This window comes from Ipomoea nil, unplaced genomic scaffold, assembly GCF_001879475.1.
Source record: "Ipomoea nil cultivar Tokyo-kokei standard unplaced genomic scaffold, Asagao_1.1 scaffold0876, whole genome shotgun sequence".
Classification (NCBI taxonomy): domain Eukaryota; kingdom Viridiplantae; phylum Streptophyta; class Magnoliopsida; order Solanales; family Convolvulaceae; genus Ipomoea; species Ipomoea nil.
The window spans coordinates 585561-601893 of NW_017617304.1; positions in this window are offsets into that span (position 1 = coordinate 585561).

The following is a 16333-nucleotide window of genomic DNA, read 5'->3' on the forward strand; positions in this document are numbered from 1 at the left end:
ACTGCTTGCCCATTAACAGATGGGCAAGCTTAATTTTTAAATTGGAGCCTTAAGGCTCCTTTTATAGGAGTCTCAAGGCTCCCATGTCACTTTTCTCACCGATATGAAAAAAGTGGCAAAACTAAGGAGAGTCGAACATATGTTTTATTCTTTTATTTTTTAATTTCATTTTTTTATTTTTTAAACAATAATAATAATAATAATAATAATAATAATAATAATTATTATTATTATTATTATTATTATTATTATTATTATTATTATTATTATTATTATTATTATTATTATTATTATTATTATTATTATTATTATTATTATTATTATTATGTATACCCTTGGGTCATTTTACATGTTAATCTAAACAGCTAATATTTTGAAATATCTTTTTACTAACCTTTGATTTAATTCGCTGGTCAAATCCGCTAACGCTAACCGCTAACTGCTGATTGCCAAACAAGGACATTGCGAGATAGTTTCTCACTTCAATTTGTTGTGTGATTTAAATACTCTCTTTGTCAACAAATCCCTCAAATAGTTAATATGATTGACTTAATTATATTTTTTAATTTTTTATGGTATTAATAAAATACTTGGTAAATAAATATATAGCATTATTTTGTATTATAACTTTGATATTTAATTAAAAAATAGTGCACAAAAAAAAAAATAGACAATGTAGTGAATATAATCAATAATTGATCAATTTGTATGTAAAGAATTTTTACATTGGAAAAAAATAAAGACAATATAACTAATGAAAATATTTCTCTTAATTAATTTATTGATAATGAATAATTTTTTTTGAATAAAGACATTGTAGGGACAATGTAGCGAATATAATCAATTGATGAATTTGAATGTAAAGAATTTTTATATTGGAGAAAAATAAAGACAATATAACTAATGAAATTATTTCTCTTATTTAATTTATTGATAATGAGTAACTTTTTTTTAATAAAGGCATTGTAGACACATAATTCTGAATTAAAGAAATGCATATTTATTATTTTTTGTTGTAGCTAATAAATTATTACTTAATTTAATAAGAGTAAAATAGAGTACTAAATATGTCAACTTTGATTGGGATGAGGTTCGAACCTAAAACCTTTCTTATTGAAATCAATGAGTAAATTAACGGTGAACTAACAGAAATTAACGAAAAAGATAATATTTAACGGAAAAGTTAACAGATAATTATATAATTAAGGATAAATTAGGAAATCTCAAGGAAAAATTAAAATCTGATCAATCTGAGCCATTCATTTGATTAAAAAATTTGACCGTCATTTTTTCTACCCATTATAGGCCTAACTCTCTTGGGCTCTTATTAGTATAGTAGAGTAGATAGTAGATTTGAGAGTAATTGTAGTATTTTGGCAAATTATGCTCTGGACCCGTGTCCACATTGAATTGTGGACACGGGCCCAAAACGACGTCGTTTTTAAAAAAAAACGCGTCATTTAGTTAAAAAAAAAAAATTTCGCGCGTGTTTTGCCGTTAACGGCGTTATTTTTTTTTTTGATTATGAATGTACAGTTATGCCGTTATAAATGTACAGTTATGCCGTTATGAATGTACAGTTATGCAATTATGAAATTATGAACACAGAGCTCTAACATTATGAACTTACAATTATGAACATATATAGTGATAAAATTATGACCATGGAGCTTTAAAATTGTGAATATAGAGCTTCGAAGATTATGAATGTACAGTTATAGAGTTATGAATCTACAGTTATGGAGTTATGAATCTACAGTTATGAGATTATGAATCTACAGTTATGGAATTATGAATGTACAGTTATTGATCGAATTATGAACAAAGAGCTCTAACATTATGAACTTACAATTATGAACATATAGTGATAAAATTATGAACATAGAGCTCTAAAATTGTGAACATAGAGCTTCGAAAATTATGAATGTACAATTATGGAGTTATGAATGTACAGTTATGAAGTTATGAATGTACAGTTATAGAGTTATGAATGTACAATTATAGAGTTATGAACGTACAGTTATGGAGTTATGAATGTATAGTTATTAACATATAGTAATAAAATTATGAACATATACTTCTATAACAAAGTGATCTGAAATTAAAAAAAAAAAAAAAAAAGGAGATAACAGTGCCTAACGGCACTGTTACCCGTATCCAGCAAGCATGCTGGACACGGGTCCAAGGCATAACGATTGTAGTATTTTTTGAACTAAAAATGCAAGCCCATATCGCCATGTCAGAGCTTGCCCACAAAAACCTTCACTCATACCAGAAACTAATAACATACACTTTACCATCCATTTTTTTTAGTACTATGTTTTTCCTTTCTGCCACAACATTTTGCTGTGGTGTATAAGGAGTTGTGGTTTCATGAATTATACCAACAAATTGGAAAAACGTTGTGTCATAATATTCACCACCTTTGTCAGTACGTAATATTTTAATTAACTCACTAGTTTACAGATGTACATCCAATTTAAATATTTTAAATTTCTCTAAGACTTCATCCTTAGAATGTAAGAGGTACACATAGTAGTATCTTGAGAAGTCATCAATAAAGTTGAAAACATACTTTTTATTTCCCAATGATAAAGTGTTATGAAAATTACACAAGTTACTATGAACTAATTTAAGCAACATGAAATTCCTTATAACACTATGAAAATGATTCCTAGTAATTTTATTTGACATGCATGTCTTGCATTTTTCCACGTTTAAATCAAAAGACGAAATTAAACCATCTTTGGTCATATATTACAATAGTTTATAATTCACGTGACATAAACGATAATGTCATAAAGAAGATGAACACACCATATAAACGGAACAAAAAACTTTATTAATATTCAATTTGAACATACTGTTACACAGGAAACCTTGCCTAACAAATACACCAGCTTTGAATTAAATAAATCTATCTGTTTCAAATACTAATTTGAAACCACATTTTTTAAGAACAATGCCAAAAATCAAAATTTTCTAACATTCGGGGCATGAAAGACATTTGTGAGTGCTAACTTCTTTTCAGAAGTAAGCAAAAGTTCAACTTGTCCAGTGCCTTTGACTTTCACCGTGGAATCATTTCCCATGTACAAGCTTGGACCATATTTCAATTCTTTATAAACTTTATAAAGATGCACATCCCTACAAATATGTCTTAGTGCCCCGGTGTTGTCGACCCACCACAAATTTCATTTATTGCATGACACAATCTAGAGATCATAGCAATGAAATTTTTAGTGTACTAGAAAACGAGATTAATAATCTCACCTTGTTTCTCTTGGCCACTTCCCTAGCCATGATCACCATGCATTGCCTTATAACCTATGACTTAATCCCAAAAAAATGCACCATAGGGGTCCAAGGGGGAAAGTTCTTAGGGTTCATAGTCTTGAGGAGGGGTATAGAGCCGAACTCGGACAAGGTGAAGGCCATCCTTGACATGGAATCCTCGAGGTCCGTGAGGGAGGTCTAGCGTCTAAATGGGCGGCTAGCAGCCTTAGGCCGCTTCCTCTCTAAGTTAGCCGAAAGGTCCCTACCCTTCTTCTAGGTGCTAAAGCGGAGTAAAGGGTTTGAATGGACCTTGGACTGCCAATGGGCATTTGAAGAGCTAAAGAGATATTTGATGTCATTACCCCCGCTAGAAAAACCAGTGAGAGGGGAAGTATTATATTTGTACCTGGGTATTTTGCAAGAAGCGATTAGCTTCGTTCTAGTTCAGGACGACGTCAGGGCCCAGCTCCCCTTCTACTACGTCAACTGAGCACTACAAGGGCCCAAGCTCAAGTACACCCATGTGTAAAAAACTATATTGGCTATACATGTGACGACCAAGAAGCTCAACCACTATTTCGAAGCCCACCTTGTTCACGTTTTGACAAATAAGCCTTTAGAGTCCGTCTTAAGGGCCTCGGGCATGTCCTTCCGGCTGGTGAGATAGGCCATGAAGATGAGCCAATATGACATCAACTTCAAGCCCCACCCAGCTATATTGTAGAGTGCACGACTAAGGAAGTCATGAAATAAGCCCAGACGAAAGGGGAGGAGTGGTGGACACTCTCGACCGACAGGTCTTTCAACGCCAAGGGTTATGGGGACGGAGTTATTCCATTCACCCTAGAAGGCTTCCAAGAATACTAGGTCGTCTGTTTCCATTTCAAGCTATCCAACAATGAAGCTGAGTACAAGGCCTTACATAGTGGGCTCCAATTGGTAAAATTTGTAATAGCGGAGAAAGTCCAGATCAAATGTGACTCCAAGCTCATAGTAAGCCAAATCACTAGAGAATTCGAGGCGGCCAACGAACAGATGAGGTAGTACAGGGACGCAGTACTCCAAGTGCTCAACGTTTCATCCATTATGAGATCTAACACATCCCTAGAGACCAAAACACGGACGCTGACATGTTGTCTAATCTTAGTTTCGGGACCCCGAAGCGTATTTCCAAAATATCACGAGTAGAGGACTTGAGTAGCTCGAGCTTGGAGTGGTACTCGGCCTACTCGGTCCAGACCTAGGACCCATGTTAGTTGGACTTTCTAAAAAAATACAAGCAATCCGGGTCCCTATCCTCAGATGAAGTTGAAGCCAAGCTAGTCAAATGGAGGGCCCCAACCTATGAGCTCTGAGGGGAAATTTTGTATAAGAGGTCCTACAACGAAGCCCTACTCCAGTGCTTGTACCTAGACGAAGACATGGTGGTTATCGAGGAAATCCACGAAGGGGTATGCTCGTCCCACCAAGGAGCCTACACCATAGCTCGGTGAGCAATCTTGCAATGCTACTTCTGGCCTGGGATGGCCAAGCAATGTGCCGACTACGCCTAGAGTTGCCTAACATGCCAAGAATTCCAAACGGTACTGAGCCACCCCACAACAAACTACACGCTAATAAGCTCCGTGATCCCATTCTCACGGTGGGGGATCAACCTAGTCGGAGTCTGCCTATGGGATTTGGGAGGTGAAAATACATTATCATTGCAGTGGATTATTTCACCAAGTGGGTAGAGGCCGAACCCCTCTCAAGTATAACCAGAGCTAAATGCAAGTAATTTGTGCATAAAAATATTCTATGTCGATTCGGGGTGCTCATGCAAATCATAATAGACAATTATCGCCAATTTGAAAGCTAGATAGCAGTTCGAGCGCTTCTATGTTGAATAGAATATCACTCATATTAGAGTTGCAGTGTCCTGCTCACAGGCTAACGACTAGGTGGTGAATGCAAATTGTACCATTGTAGACGGCCTCCGAAGGAAGTTAGAGGAGGCTGGGGCAGGTTGGGTGTAGGATTTAGACTCCATCCTATGGGCATACAACACCCCTCTGAGGCAAGCGACTGACGAGACCTCATTCTCCATCGCTTACAGTTTTGAGGCTCGAACCCTCACCAAGGCAGCGCTGTCCATGATCTGAGTAGAGTTGTATGACCCAGAGACCAACGAAGACATGCACCGGACCGACTTGCACCTAATCGACGAGAAACGGAAGTTTACCATAATTCGAGCAGAGAACTACCAGCGCCAAACAAAGTCTTACCATGATAAGAGAACCCGTCCCTGATATTTTTATATAGGAGACTATGTACTCCGGAAGAGAGAGGCGAGCCAACCGCTAGCCAGGGATAGATTTGCTAAAAAATGAGAGGGTCCGTATATAGTGACTACAGTGGTTTTACCGGAAGCTATAAACTCAAATACCCAAAGGGGGAGTCCATGCCCCATTTATGGAACTTCGAACATATGTTGAAGTATTTCTAATAGAACCCGCCCAAGTCCCCTTTTTATTATTTGTCTTAATAAATCATTGTCAAGACTTTGTTTTCCAATCCGGTGGCAAAATTGGCCTATACAATTGTACCTTCCACGAGGGAGGGGAGTTGGGTACCCGGAATGGGACCTGGAAGAAATGAATTTATAAAATACAAAGAGTCGTACACACATTAAACATTACACACTCACGCACATAAGTATAAAACTCGTGCACATTAATCACCCGCACAACCGCACGGGAAACACTTAAATGCACATGAACCTGAACATATATATATATATATATATATATATATATATATATATATATATATATATATATATATATATATAGACCACTTCTTCCTGTGAGACCCTTCGTAAATGCACACAAGCTACTAGACAAATACACACAGACTAGATTGTGTTTAATTTGCCCAGCATGAATGCACACAATCTACCATGTGTGCATTCGTGTAGTAGCTTATGTGTATTTACGAAGGGTTTAATAAGACTCACGGGAACAGGTAGATGCACTTGAACATTAGCCTATATATCATCCCCATATATGCCGAGTTGAGGATTCTTCTTTTATGCACGTGATACATCACAAAATAGCGAAGAAGTGGAGAAGAAATGAAAAGGGCCTTATTGACCTTTCCACATTTTATTAGTTTCAACCGTCTTTCCCCTGTATATAAACAAAATATATTTTCCGTTCACGCATATTCTTGAATAATGAAATGAAACCAGTTCACTATTCTCTCTTTCCTTTCGTTCATCGTGTTCTCCGTCATGGTATTAGAGCCGCGGCGACACTTTAGCTACACCGCCGCCGTAACCAGTGAGACAGAGCAAAAGAAGCAAACAGCAGCGCCGATCACTCACTCGCCGTTGCATGCAGCGTCGACTACGATTCCACAGGGGAATCAGAATCAAAATCCGCAGCAGATGAGCTTCAATCAGAATCTGCAGCAGAGGAGCTTCACCATGAAGATTTGGCGAATCCTTACTTCTTCAGCCCAAACGAGAGTCCAAACACCGTCATCGTCAGTCTACCCCTACTAGGTAGCGCCAATTACACCTCCTAGTGCATTTCGATGAGGATCGCGTTAGAGGTGAAAAACAAGTGGGGATTCGTCGACGGTAGCGTCACAGTGCCGATCAGAGAGCTTCTTCAATACGCTACTTGGAGACGTATCAATCTTTTGGTATGTTCCTGATTATTTAAATCTGTTCATCCTACTATTGCGCACAGTATCATGCATCTGGACAGAGCCAAAGACGTTTGGGAAGATCTAAAGATGAGGTTCTCGCAGTGTGATGCTCAAAAGATTTCCTCACTACAAAGTGAGATCTATGGATTGAAGCAAGGTAATCTGCCAGTGAATGACTATTATACGAGGTGTAAAACCTTATGGGAAGAAATGAATGCTTTAAGACCCCTCCCTATTTGTAAGTGTGATCCGAAGTGCTCGTGTGATCTTGTGGATGGAATCAGATGAGAATGAGACATAGATCAAGTGATTCGTTTTTTGTAGGGACTTAATGATGACTACAGTAGCCTCAAATCCAATGTGTTGGTCCTTGATCCGTTGCCTGAAGTCTATAAGGTTTTCGTTATGGCTGAGAAGTTGGAAATAGGCAATGTTGAGATTAGCCAGGCTAATTCTGTGCAGCATGATCAAGGACTCACGAATGAGTGTATAGCAGCATTCACTGGAAAGAAGTTTGGTAATGCAAATAAAGGGGCAAAGTGCACATTCTGCGGGATGAGTGGCCATACTGTAGATAAGTGTTTCAAGAAATACGGTTATCCACCGGGGTGGATTCCGGGATATAAATCAAAGGGAAAACAGGCAGCAACTGTGAGTTCCATATCTGGTAATGAACCACCTCCAGTCTCTGAACTAGAACTACTTCTGAGCAGATGATGAAGTTAATCACCCTCCTCCAAGCTCAAATGGCTCCATCATCAAACACCAAAATCACTGTTGCTGTATCGCTCATCCCTCAATTCAGTGAAGACACTTCTGCACATGCAGGAAAGTTTCTTACATCTCATGTGAATTCGATTTGGTTATCCTCTTCTACTTGAATTCTAGACTCTGAAGCCACGGATCATATAGTTTGTTCCACTGATTTCTTCAATGACTATCATGAAACTTGTGGGGCCAAGGTGAGTCTACTCAATTAATGTTGAGAACATAGGTGACATTACATTGAATGAGCATATCATACTAAAGGATGTTCTCCATATCCCATCCTTCAAATTTAATTTGATTTCTGTGAGTAAACTCTTAAAAGACACTTGTTGCAAATTGATATTCACATCCGGACAATGTTTGATTTAGGATTCTCTTGGGACGACAATTGGTTTGGCTAAGCTAGTAAGTGGCTTGTATCTGCTCCTACATTCACCAAACACATAGGATTATAATAGCATTGCAGCACAATGTATTAGTGGTGAAACTTGGCACCAAAGATTAGGACATTTTCCTACGAATAAAATTCAGTTTTTGAATAACATCGAAACCTCAATTACTAAGAATTTTGTGTGTGATGCTTGCCATCTTGCAAAACATAAACGCTCACCCTTTCCTCTAAGTGTCACAACTTCAAAATCAACATTTGATTTGATACATGCAGATATTTGGGGCCCTTACCCGGTGAGTTCTCTGCAAGGGGAGTGATATTTTTTAACTTTGGATGATGACTATTCCCGATTTACTTGGCTACGGTTGATGAGAAACAAGACTGAGGTGTAACACCCCGTGTTACGACCCCTAAAACCAATTAATTATTTAATCATTTACCTAAAAGAAAGAATTAAATTCCATTAATTAATTAGGAAGAGGTCCACCATGATTCATGGGCCCACATCCCTATAACCAACTCCTTAGTCCTATAAGGAATAGAATTAGCAGGCCCATAGTATTTGGACCCTAATTGGGACTCTTAGGTATATAAATAGGGGGCATAGGAGGCACCTAGAACCTACACCACAATAATCTCTCACCACACAAGAAGTTCCAAGAATTCCCCTAGGAGAAATCAAGAAAGAAGGAATCTTAAAGAAAGACCCTTCATAGCCAAGGAAATTAATTAAGGCTAAGAGGTAACCCGTGTCTTAACAAAACCTATTTTCTTTGCTATAATTATCTTCTTTGGCTTCTTCTCAACGCTTGTGTCGTGATGAATCGTTTATAATATTGATGATATGACCTTGATAATTGATGAGATAATTTTATGTGGAATCTTGATGATCTTGATGATGATAAGAGGTTCTTGATGATTATGTGATGTTCTTGATAAATCTTGATGTTTCTTGATGATAAAAGATGAACTATGATCTTGTTAATTTAAATACGATTAGAGCCCTAGGATGAATCGTGAAACTCATATTGTGATATTCTTGATGTATTTGGGTGGGAATTCGCATGTTCGGGTATTGATTATGTTTAGAAAATCATGATAGGATGTGGGCTATGTGATTCTTGCTTTTAATCCGTTAATTGTCTACGTGGTGTCATCAATTGCGTTCAAAAGTGTCTAAGCATGGTTTCGGGTTCCACCAAGGATCCCGGGACGTTTATTTTGATAAAGAGTCAGTAGGGGGTAGGTGGGGGTAGGGGAACCCGCCACCTACCCTCTACTTGGGATTTAATGAGAATTTACCTTTATTATATAAGTTTTAAAAGTCTTGAAAATCTGGGGTGTTACAGTTGGTATCAGAGCCTAAGTTTGACCCTAGAATAAGACCTTCAAGACCGGACTTTAAGACATTAAGCTTGGACTCTAGGTATTTAAGTACATAGGACTCAGGAGACTTAAGACGCGTGGTGAGATTGTGAGTATACCCACCATCACATAACCCCCTCACTCTTGTTTAAATTAAAAGAACTCCCCCTCCGCTTATCGCACCAAGGTAAGGGTACAAAACTCTAACTCGACATTACTATAAATATTGGCCCAGTAAAACAGCAACATGGCACCAAGCAGAAGACAATCAAGGACTACGGAACCCACCACACACGATCCCCTGACTCAAACCCTACAGCAACTAACACAAGTCACCCAGGCACTAAGCGACATAGCTCTCCGCAACAACAGACCCCCACCATCTCCATCAAACACGAACTCAGAAGTTGCCCGACAAGTTTCAAATCATCGACCACCCACGTTCTCAGGAGAAGAAGATCCCGTAATCCTTGAGGAATGGATCCGGACCTTCGACAAGATTCTGGGGTTGGTAGAATGCCCAAAGGAACGTCGTGTAGAGATAGCCTCATTCTACTTCGGACACGAGGCAGACCTTTGGTGGATCCACGAGGGGCCCACTTATAGACAGGAACCAGGGTTCAGCTGGGAAAACCTCAAAACACGACTACGAGAACGATTCTATCCAATACACGTAAAAACATCCATGCACGAAGAATTCCTCCACTCAAAACAAGGAACGACTACCGTCATGGAATACCATAAACGGTTCCTCGAGCTAGCACGCTTCGCACCAGAACTAGTCCCCACAGAGGCAACCAAAATAGAAAGGTTTGTATCGGGTCTCAACTTCGAAGCCCGAAAAACACTAGTAGTAATGTAACACCCCGTGTTACGGCCTTCAATCCCGGATTAATTATTTAATTAATCCCGTTAATAATAATTAAATATGATTTAATTCGGTTAGGTTTCCTTTAATTAATTAATAAGGTCCACTATGAACCGTGGACCCTTGCCTAAATTAGAGTCTTAAGCCTATTAGGAATAAAGAAAGTAAGCCCTTTACTATTCAAATTCTAATTAGGAATCCTAGACCTAGTTATCCATTAGGAATAAAGGAAGTAGGCATTTTACTATTCAGACTACGATTAGGATTCCCTTAAATTAATTAATATGGTCCACTATGGACCATGGACCCTTATCCCTAAAATAAGCCCTTAGTCCTATAAGGAATAGAATTAGTAAACCCATACCATTCAGACCCTAATTAGGAGTCTTAAATATATAAATAGGGATATAGGAGGCACCTAGATCTTTCACCACCATAATCTCTCACCACACAAGAAGTTCCAAGAATCCCCTTAGGAGAAATCAAGAAAGAAGAAAGCTTAAAGAAAGACCCTTCATAGCCAAGGAATTAATTAAGGCTAAGAGGTAACCCATGTCTCAACAAAACCTATTTCCATAGCTATGTTTCCCCTCTTAGGATTTCCCCCATGTTCTTGTGAGATTGATGATTCGTTATAATGATCTTGATAATTGGTATTATGATTCCATGGGTGATCTTGATGTTCTTGAGAAGTTCTTGACGATTAAAAGGTGTCATTGATGTTCTTGATGATTATGTGATGTTCTTAATGATTATATGATGTTCTTGATATTTATATGATATTCCTACCAAATCTTGATTTTAGAAGATGAATTGTGTTCTTGTTGATTTAAAAATAGTTAGAACCCTAGGTTATATCGTGGAATTCGTATGGTATTATTCTTGGTATATTGGGTGGGAATTCGCATGATTGGGTGTTGATTATGTTTAGAAAAGCATGATAGGTTATGTGCCGTTTGTTTCTTGATTTTGATCCGTTAATTGTCTACGTGTGTTATCAATTGCGTTTGAAAGTGTCTAAGCATGGTTTCGGGTTCCACAAAGGTTCCCGGGGCGTTTTTGGTGAAAAAGAGTCAGTGGGGGGTAGGTAGGGGTAGGGGACCCGCCACCTACCCGCAGCCTAGTCGGGCAACACCGGCAGCGGGCAGCCGGCAGCTGCCCGGAATAGTAAAACGCCGGCGGGCAGCCGGCGGGTGACCCCTCACCCACCGACTACCCGCTGGTTTGTACCCCACTTCGGGATCCCGGCTTCCCCGTTTGATGTTCCCTCGACCCCCGTGGTGTCCCAACGGACTCCGTCTATCGTGCCTATGTCTAGTTTGATTTTCGGGTACCGTTCGTAGGTCGTATGAGTCTTATATATTGCATGCTAGTTGAATTGGTATCCCGTTGACCTAGGTGAAAGAAGTATGAACCCCTTAGGACTATTCTTAGTATGTGAAGGATCACGCATAGGTTTTGTTATACGTTTTCTCCCCCTTCCCAATGTGTTAATGTGGGTTGCATGTGCTTGCTATGTGTTATGTGTGCATGTTACCCCGAATTGGTTGAGATCAATCGGGCTATACGGGCAGTCGGATGGGCTGAGAACCATACCGGCTGTTAACCAGGCTGGTAAAGACCGGTCAGGTATATAAATATTATATATGACTGAGGTCCACTATACGGGCAGTTGAATGGGTTGAGAACCATCCCAACTGTTAACCAGGCTGGTAGAGACCGGTCAGGTATATAAATATTATATAGGACAGAGGTCCACTATACGGGCAGTTGAATGGGTTGAGAACCATCCCAACTGTTAACCAGGCTGGTAAAGACCGGTCAAGTATATAAATATTATATAGAGCTGCGGTTCATCGGTCGGTTGCGATCGACCCCTCCGTGCTGTGAGACGGGGCAGGGTGCTACGGGGCCGTGTCAGAGCTATATGCGCTGACCCTCATGTATGGGCATGCGATTGGTCCTGTGGCGCCAACAAAGTGTGCTATGTGATGAAGTATGGATGAGATGTTGTTATGAGTATCTTGGAGATGAGACTATGGGATTTATACTGGGGATCGTATATGTTGGGTTATGATTATTAATTGTGCTTATCTTATCTATCTTGCCTGTTGTAAACTGTATATGCTTGGTATAACTGCTGTTTGTGCTTAGCCCTACCTGTTGAGTCTATCCCTGTTTTAAAAGCTAGAGTTCGTAGGATATATCTTCATGTTCAAAATGGTTTTCGTATATATATATATATATATATATATATATATATATATATATATATATATATATATATATATATATATCTATATGTATTGTATTTCAACGCGTTGGAGTGGGTTACCAGCATCTCTCGCTGAACAGATATATTTGGCTTTCAGGCACAGACGAGTAGATCACTAGAGCGCGCTAGAAGCTTGGGGCATAGCTTAGATAGTTTTCCCTTTCGGCCTACGTGCCATGATTTAGTATTGATACTGATTGAGGTTTTAGAATTTAGCATGTGCACCCGAGTTCTCTAGCTCGGGTGTGGCATAGCACCCCGTACTCTTTGTATCGTATTTTGGGATTTAATGAGATTCTATCTTTATTATATAAGTTTTAAAAGTCTTGAAAATCTGGGGTGTTACAGTTGGTATCAGAGCCTAAGTTTGACCCTAGGATAATACTCTTAAGACCGGACTTTAGGACATTAGGCTTGAACTCTAGGTACTTAGGAACATAGGATTCAGGAATCTTAGGACGCGCGGTGAGATTGTGAAACCTACTCGTAACCTCCCCTCACCTTATCCCTCTCTAACTTAAAATAACTTCCCACTACGCTTACCACACCAAGGTAAGGGTGCAGCACACTGACTCATCGATACAATAAATATTGACCCTGAAAACCAGCAGCATGGCGCCAACAAGAAGACAGTCAAGGATCCCACAGTCCTCGAAGAATGAACCCGAACCTTCAACAAAGTCCTCGGGTTAGTGGAATAACCAGAGGAACGCCGCGTAGGGATAGCCTCATTCCACTTCAAGACATGAGGCTGATCTTTGATAAATCCACGAAGAACCCACTTATGGGCAACAACCAGGGGTTCAACTAGGAGTGCCTAGGGGCACGGCTACGGGGACGATTCCACCCCGCACCTGTAAGGGCAACCATGTACGAGGAAAATCCTCCACCTAAAACAAGGGATGGCCACCATCAGGGAATACCACAAACGATCCCTCCAGCTGGCTCGTTTCGCGCCTGAATTAGATCCTACAGAGACAACCAAGATAAAGAAGTCTGTGACAGACCACAACTACGAAACCCAGAAGGCCCTAATTGTAAGCAAACCCCGCACACCCAACGAAGCCTACACCAGTAATGCCAACTTCTACCAAACGGGGAATTTAGGGACAAACCTGAAAGAAGGAGTAACGGAAGTGGGAGACCGCTCCCTCCAGCATGAGCGAACCATTCCGGAACTGGTTAAGAATGGGCGCAACTATCGCAGCCCGGAGACCGGGAACGCCAATTAAATACAAGAAAGAAAAGTAGTACATAAACAACGTCTTTTCTCAATCGTTAGCACGAATTGTCGAAAAGGACTCGATATGACAAGAAGAGGTAACAGACGCATGGAAAGTATCATACAACTAGAGCCTCCCGGCGATAAGGGTCTTAACTGGGAACAAGGACCTTGATGGTTTTAAGACACCGTAAGAAGTACATGTAACACACAAAATCGCCAAAACACCATGCGACGTCAAAGGCAGTCAATCAATGCATTCCAAGGAAGAGAAATGCATCACCAAGCACTTGGTCACCAAATGACTGAACAAAGAACGAGCGACAAGCCGAACTCCAAGAAAAACCAAGAAGGCTTATCATTAATCAAGCAAGGCAAAGACAAAGTTGGCTTATAACCAACCACCCGGTGAAGGTGACGAGGTTGCCAATTGGAAACCGGACCCGACCTACTGAGCAAAAAGAACATGCGAGAGTCTTGACTCATCTATAACTCGTACCTAAGGATCAATGAAACTATACGATGGGCCACCGTAGGTATTCAAGTCCCTTCTATTGTACACATGGACATGGGGCTTGTCGGGACTAGAATCTGTGCATTCTTGGGATTTTCCCCGAAGGAATTCACTCTTCCTAGTCACCTTCCCGCGGGTCCCCAACGGGACCTTGATGGGTCCCCAGCAGGAGCTTGGCAGGCGGACGACCGCCCACCTCGCGCCCACTGGTACAATGTGCTGATTTCTTAACTCCTCACTTTATTGATTCATGGCGCACTTGTGTGCCTCGATTGATGAACGCGAGTCTTGGGTAAAGAACCATGGGTCGCCCAAACATGGTGTCATCGGTAAAAAACCTGGACACGCAAGACACCATCGGAAAAGCACAACCAATTTCATTACACGTGGAGTTGAAGTTGGACTCTACGATGCAACCGACTAGGGATGATTGGCATAAAGGATTGTGCAAACCAAGGAGGCGAGTTGGGAACTCGTGCTAAGGACTCACAAAGACCTTAAAAGTCAAAATGCTAAGAATGGACCGGGACTCCTTCAAACCATTGATATCGTTCAAGCAAATCAGAGGACTCCTTACAAGTTGTATGGAATCAAGAACTACGTAGTCCGGGGTGCTAGGCAAAAAAAAGGTAAAAAGCACATTTGTGTCAAGATCTCAAGGGTCATTAAGGACCCACCAGGAAATGAGGTGACTCGTAAAGTCACCAAGTCATTCCACAACGAGGTTAGGTAACCAACTACGCTTCAAAAAGAAAAAGAGCATGCAAGGACACCTCACCATTAAAAGTAACACAAAAAGGCACAACTAGTCGAACCTCGGGGAAGACATGAAGTCTTACTAAGAATTTCATTCACTAAAGAGGAGATGAAATTCAATAAGAAGGGAAAATCAACCCAAAGTTTACCGACTCCCAAGAAACTTTGGGAAGAATTTGGGAAGTGCGCCCTAAGAGATTGGCTTGGTTGACCAAACTTGGTCAAGACCTTGGACGCATTAAAGAAGTAAGTGTTAAATCATCACGGGAGATTCCCTCAAGATAGGGGAGAAGGATGAAACCTTAGCCTGGGAAGCAAGGTCTAACAAGGATCTTAAAGTCAAGCAAGTGCCAACACCAAGGAAGAAGGATCATCAGTTCGTCAATACGTCGTGATCAAAGCATCAAACCAGAATAGTCACTTGAAGATCGAGAACCCTTAACCCATCCTAGCCGAATTCCCTTCCCTCCCTCGGAAAATCGGCTCCCCTCCTTATTTCAAAACCCTTTCTACCCTTCAACCACACTCTTGATCCCCTGTTTTAACGATTCCATACAAGGTGGCAACCTCACACCCTAAGTTGCAACCTTGAAAACTTTGATCCTAATTCCTAAATTCACTTTGTCCTCAGGTTTGAAACCCACTCTCTTAGCCCTTTAAACCTAATAGTTCCCAAAGACCCAGCACACATAAACATACAATTATACAGTTTCCCCGTAGAATGCTTTCGCTATAGGACCACCGTACTACTTTGGACTCGTTACCCCCGCAATGATTTCCAAGCTTCGGGGACGAAACTTCTCGTAAGGGGGGAGAGTGTAACACCCCGTGTTACGGCCTTCAATCCCGGATTAATTATTTAATTAATCCCGTTAATAATAATTAAATATGATTTAATTCGGTTAGGTTTCCTTTAATTAATTAATAAGGTCCACTATGAACCGTGGACCCTTGCCTAAATTAGAGTCTTAAGCCTATTAGGAATAAAGAAAGTAAGCCCTTTACTATTCAAATTCTAATTAGGAATCCTAGACCTAGTTATCCATTAGGAATAAAGGAAGTAGGCATTTTACTATTCAGACTACGATTAGGATTCCCTTAAATTAATTAATATGGTCCACTATGGACCATGGACCCTTATCCCTAAAATAAGCCCTTAGTCCTATAAGGAATAGAATTAGTAAACCCATACCATTAAGACCCTA